This window comes from Copadichromis virginalis, linkage group LG3 (assembly GCF_057382275.1).
Source record: "Copadichromis virginalis isolate Kocher_CV1m ecotype Utaka linkage group LG3, C_Virginalis_male_GT1.1, whole genome shotgun sequence".
Classification (NCBI taxonomy): Eukaryota; Metazoa; Chordata; class Actinopteri; order Cichliformes; family Cichlidae; genus Copadichromis; species Copadichromis virginalis.
In genome coordinates, this window is record NC_140620.1 from 40,921,412 (window position 1) to 40,927,697 (window position 6,286).

Here is a 6,286-nt window from a genome sequence, read left to right on the forward strand (position 1 = left end):
TTAAGTTACCAATAAGACACATAATTCAGATACTGTCTTCCACATTTAACAGCTGTCAGAAATAAAAAAGAAATGAAGTACAGTTACTTCACTACTCCTTTACTTCTCACTAGTTTTTACTTTTATGCTTTGCATTGTAACACAAAATCTCAACTTTCCACTCTATAGTTTCAAAACAAGCTGTCAAAATGTTGAGATTACAGTTGCCATTTCAAGTCAAATAAGTGCCATGGCTGCGTAATCCTCTACAAAATGCTTAGTTTAGATGAGTTAGTGAAACAACTTGATCAGCTGTCTTATTCTGTCTACAACATTCATCCTCTTTACTGCACAAGTGTGTGACGATTAATATCCCTGCATCTGTCCATTGCCAATAAGGAGAGATCACTTAAACGTTATTTATTAAGACAGAGAAATTAATGTATGATGACCCATCATGACAGACAGAATCCGAGCGGTGATAGGATTTAGGACAGGACCCCTTTGAGTCTACATGGTGGTGGTGATGAAGATGGAGAGTGAGGCTTGGCTCTAACTGAGGTGTCTGTGAGGTGGTTTGTGAGGAAAGTACCAAGGTGGAAAGCATAATGTACATTAGCGATAAAACAACGCAATTAGGTTTTCAAAACATAAATATATATACCGAAAATATGGAAACAAGCAGAGGTTCGAAGGGTTATAAAGACAGTAAAAATCTTTATTGGAGAAAATACTGTGAATTACTGGGTAAAAATACACCATTAGACAGGGTTCAGTGTACAATTAAACCTAAGTCTGGTAATTCAAAAGATTATTACTTCCCAGCAATAATAGATAATGATAAAAATTAGATAAATAAATCTGAATTATTAGCAAAACCATTTGCAAAGGTGGATAGTACAGACAACTTTTATGACAAAGAAAAAAAGAGGGTGGGAAACAACATTAAAGAGAAATATCAAAATACTTCATGATTAAGAAAATAATGAGGATGTAATTCATATAAATTTTTCTTTTTTGAATTAAACAAGGCATTAAAGAAATCTGGGAAAAAACATCCATGGTACAGATCAAATCAGTTATTGCATGCTTAAATAATCTGAGTGATGCAAGTTAGGAAATATTGATAGAGTCTATTACAAGATGTGGGAAGAAGGAGAACTACCAAAGAAATGGAAAGAATAATTAACAAATGTGCAACAGGTTATTGTGATTATTGCACAGAAATGGAGCACATATTCATATATGTGCTATATTCTTATAGAACAAGAATAATTTAACGATAAGGAAATTATTTCTCAATGTTTATAGTTTTTGTTATTTTTAAACTTGTGAAAGAATATAATGGCGGTACTGTAGTTTCTGATCCATACGCCACTCTAGAAGGTGGCGGTAATACACCTAAAAGTTTAATTAAAAAAAAAAAAACAGAAGAAGAAGAAGCGCGTCAAATTTTGTACACAGGGCCACTCGAACGATAGTTTCCATTATTGGAAACGTAAAGTACAAGGTCTGAAAGAAGCGTCGCGAAAATGCCGCTCACGATTACGGTCATAGCGGTGAACGGATCTAAATTTGAGCTTGAAGTGGAGTGCGATGATACTGTTGAGAGTTTAAAGCTTCGAATAAAGGAGAAAGAAGGATTCCCCCCCGGTAGGCCTGAAATCGCTACTAATACACTGCATGATTGTGATTAAAACGGTCATTCAACAGTTACAGATTACTGCCTTACACATAGTGTTAGAAAAACTGCTATCCACTCACTCCTTCAGGTGTTACATGATATTTTTTTTTTTTATGCAAAAGCGCCCTGCTTTCACACAGTCTGCTCTAATCAGTTTGCACGGTTCAGTAGGTTTACGTTGTGCGTTTAGTTGCAAGCTCAGCAATCTACCCCAGTGTTGAAGAAGGACAGGTCGTTGAGATATATTTATATTTCGGATTTTCCTGTATTAAAATAAATAACCTGTTATGAATTTCTTGTTCTTTACAGCACGCAGGTCTATACAGGCGTATTTATATATTTCAGGAATTACATATGCAAGTTGTTATGAACAAACTTCATATTCTTGATCATTCTTGAGCTGAGATATGATACTTAAGTCACATCCATTATATATAACTTTGAATATAATTATCAACAGACCCCACAATATTGTCATTTAACATGTGGCAGTGCTTTAAGGATCATTTGCAAGTTTTTTAGGTGAAATCAGTAGAGACTAAAGTCATTACATTTTCTCTTTCCTTATAAATCCTCAGTATTCATCAGATATCCTGAGCTGAATCAACTCAGGATATCTGATAGAAAAAAAGAGATCTTCCAGGAATGGTGATGGAGTTTTCCAGAGATCTGATTGGTCACCGGGCAGTGATTTCATACCTGCTGATCTAACCATTCACAGCACGACCCTAGCATGGTAACCATGGTTACCATGGCAATCCGAGAAGCGACTGAGCTTTATAGCATAGAAAGTTACGTGGATAAGATGAAATCCTGCTTCGTAGTACAGGCCTCTGGGCGAACACCAAATACACAGGTCACATAATTGCAAGTAGATGTTTTTTGTTTGGTTTTTTTTTTATGTTTTTTTACAAATTGTAAATGAAAAAGTATTTTCAGTTTTTAGAAATTATTAGCCTTTCTTGACTTTTGGTGCCTGATTTTAACTTTTAGTTTATGTCTGTTTCAGATCAACAGAGAATTATTTATGAAGGCAGGGAGCTGACGGATGGTCTCTGTCTCAGTGACTATAATATCCAACACAGGTCCATTGTAAATGTAACTCTAAGACTGAGAGGAGGATGGCTACCTGAGGAAGGTGATAAAACCCGGAGCAGGGAAAAGCTGTCTAACTTTTAAGTAATTTTAACAACACAGCAGAACAACATCTCAGTGACACCAAGGCCCAGGTTGCTCAAGCGCCACTGAGGAGTAATTTTAGCATGACAAGGAATCCTCAACCAAAAGCACAGAAGAAGTCCTCCAATGAGTCTGTGAGGAAACGTCTGCTCAGTGGTGACGGGACAAAAGTTTTTAAGACGGAGACCTGAGAGAATGTGTTGTACTCATCCCCCTGCACTGAAGATGACAACACAAAATCCAATTTCTACAGTTTTTGTTTTGATACTATATTATGAATTGTAGTTCCTATAAATAAGCAGTTGCCATGCTACTTTTAAACCAGTTCAGCTAGGCGGATAGCACACAGTGTGATGAGCCAGTGACACTTTCAGCATTGGCAGCAGTAAAACTTTAAACTCGTTAAATTCTTGAAACAAGTTCATCATGGGGACAGGAAGAGACTGAACAGGGTGATCCGAAGGGCCAGCTCTGTTCTAGGATGCCCTCTGGACCCAGTGGAGGTGGTGAGTGACAGGAGAACGGCGGCTAAGCTGTCATCCCTGTTGGACAACATCTCCCACCCCATGCAGCAGACTGTGACAGCACTGAGCAGCTCCTTCAGTGGGAGACTGCGGCACCCACGGTGTGGGACGGAGAGATTTCGCAGGTCTTTCCTCCCCACTGCTGTCAGACTCCACAACAAAGACTTTAACTGAACAAACACACACATCCACACATGTGCAATAACACTAAGTGCAATAATCTTTTCTGGCATCGTTGTATTTTTACTCAGTTGTATATAGCATTCGTATTCTATTTTTATCTTATTGTATATTTTTATTCTATTTTATTCTACTGTATATAGTATATTATTTTATTCTATTCTGTACAGCTGTGTACTGTATTTATTCTTATTGTATTCTAATTTTTGCCTCATAACTTTTGCACTGTCCACTTCCTGCTGTGACAAAACAAATTTCCCACGTGTGGGACTAATAAAGGTTATCTTATCTTATCTTATCCTCACCACATAAAGAACTGTTTAATTTGCACTCTGATGGTAAATAAAGTAGATGGGTTAAGTCCTTTGGCTACATAAAGTTACAAAAATTGAAAAAAAAATATTTTGCACCTCTAGTCAGGAGATGTCAGCACTTGTTATCATGGTAGAGTGGCTCAATGTTTGGTGGTCAAAGTCCATGTCCATGAAACAAACCCGTTTCACTAAAATCACTGTTAGACTAAAATTATATTTTATTTTTTCATATAATGATGCTTCTTTATCTAAACTTGTGTGTCAAACTTTGGTTGTTTGTTTTTAAAAAAGAGGGATCTTTGACTGGTTATTATTTTGACTTTCAAAGCAGAGATAAAAATTACCACCGTACTGCTGTGTACTGTGTATTTGTATTAACTGATACAACAGGTTATTTGCTTGACCAGTTTCTCTGAATTATAATGACCTTTGGATCACCTGGAACGGTGTCAGCGGTCACTACCTTTGGTCTCCAGTTCCTTAGACTGAAAGGAGTTAATAACAAGCTGGACTTTGGGCTGCCAGTCTTGACTGGACTGTCGAATTTTGCATGGATACCAAAGAATCAGCGAAATTTCAAACATTTGTTTGTGGATGAGTTCAACAGATGTGTATTAAGCTAACAAAAACAAGGCAACACATCAGATGAATATTGACCAGCACACGTCAGTGAATTTATTCTGTTTGACTTATATTTGAAGCTACATTTCCTCCTGGATCTTTTGATTTGTTTTTGTATTCAACATATGTCTAACATTTCAAATAAACTTCTTTCTCTTCTGGAGTCAGAGAGGAAACAAATTATATTCATATCAGTAATAAAAAACACTGAAGCCTGGTTAATATAACTCTTCATCACGACCACTTTGGCTTCTGGGATTACAGTTATCTTACTGTAGCACATTTATTATTTAGCACTTTATAGTTTGTTTTTTTCAACAGATGCAGAGTGGGACATTCACTCAACTTAACAGTTTGTTCTAACAAACCTGCAAATTTACCCTTTTTATTATTTTCAAAAGTCTTCGATCATATGTAAAATGGAAATAAAAAGAAAATGCAGTGTTGAAAAAATCGATGAAAACGTGTAATGTTTAGAAGCTTAATTAGATTTATTAGCTAAAAAACTTTTCAGAAAGAAAACCAGAGGGAAATATAATATTTGATTTTCTGAAAAATTGAGATTGTACAGCTGAATGAACTGACCTTATTTTGTGTTCCAGGTTTACTCTCAGCAGTGAGATATTCTTTATTAGGTTCAGTATTTATTCATTTTCCATAACATGACGCCCCAAGTGAATGCCCTTTGTTAAAATATCCCTTTATATTTCTGATCTGCTCTTCCATTCTTTCAGAGTCAGTTTAAAATTCACTCAGGGACACTGCTGAGAGTAGTATGGAAGTAGGTTATATAAAGTGTTCTGATGATGCATTTGCTTTATCAGTCATGACACACTTCTCTCTGTCTGGTCCTGTATTTGCGTGGTGTTGGATCGATATCAGATTTTTCAGTGGCACACACTCCAGCCTACATGAGTGTGTCCAGCTGCAGAGCAGGAGGAGCAGGGTAAAGTGGTTCCAGGACATGTCTGCTGTTTGTTGAAACTGAAGTAACACACTGGACTCAGAGGAGCAAAGCAAACTGAAGTATCAATAATTTCGAGCTTGTCTACTTCTCACAGTCTGTCCTCTAACAGACTGGAACAAAACCTCATCAAATCCACTTGACATGGCTTTCTCCCTCCGCACGGCAAACCTGGACGACTGCAAAGACATCGCACGGATGATCATGGTGAGCACACATGTGGACGCTCATGCAGTCCAGCTGTGTGTGCGATTCATGCAATTTTTCAAAACCACAATGTTGCTGTTATCATTAGATTAGTGAGATATTATCGGATGAACTGTGCTCGCGGTGCTCTACAGTTTCAGTGCAAACAGGTTAATAAACTGTTTTTACTGTCGGCTGAGGAACAGTGATGTTAGCATGTCCTGATAAATGATGGCAGCTGATGCTATTTATGCGTTTGTTCTTTCCTACACTGTTAGCCTTTGCAGTAATTTCCATAGCTTAGTACTGCAAAATCAACAGTAAAAAACTCTAAAGGATGTTTGCAGTTTGGTACTGTGATTTGCATGTAATTGTGGGAAAATTCCATGAGATTACATTATTTTTACGGTAACTCACCGTACTCATGGAAACAGCTGTAAAATACAGCAAATGTAACAATTGGTGATGTTACTGAGATTATACTATTACACCATCCGGATTTCTGTTGTTTTCTACTGTAGATCTAAGAGTAATTACTTAAATTCTCATTCAGAGTGTATTACTATAAAATGTGATTCACTGTGAAAGTAGTATAACATATACACTACAATATACAGCATAATTTTTAACTTAAGGAGTAAGTTGCAGCCACACT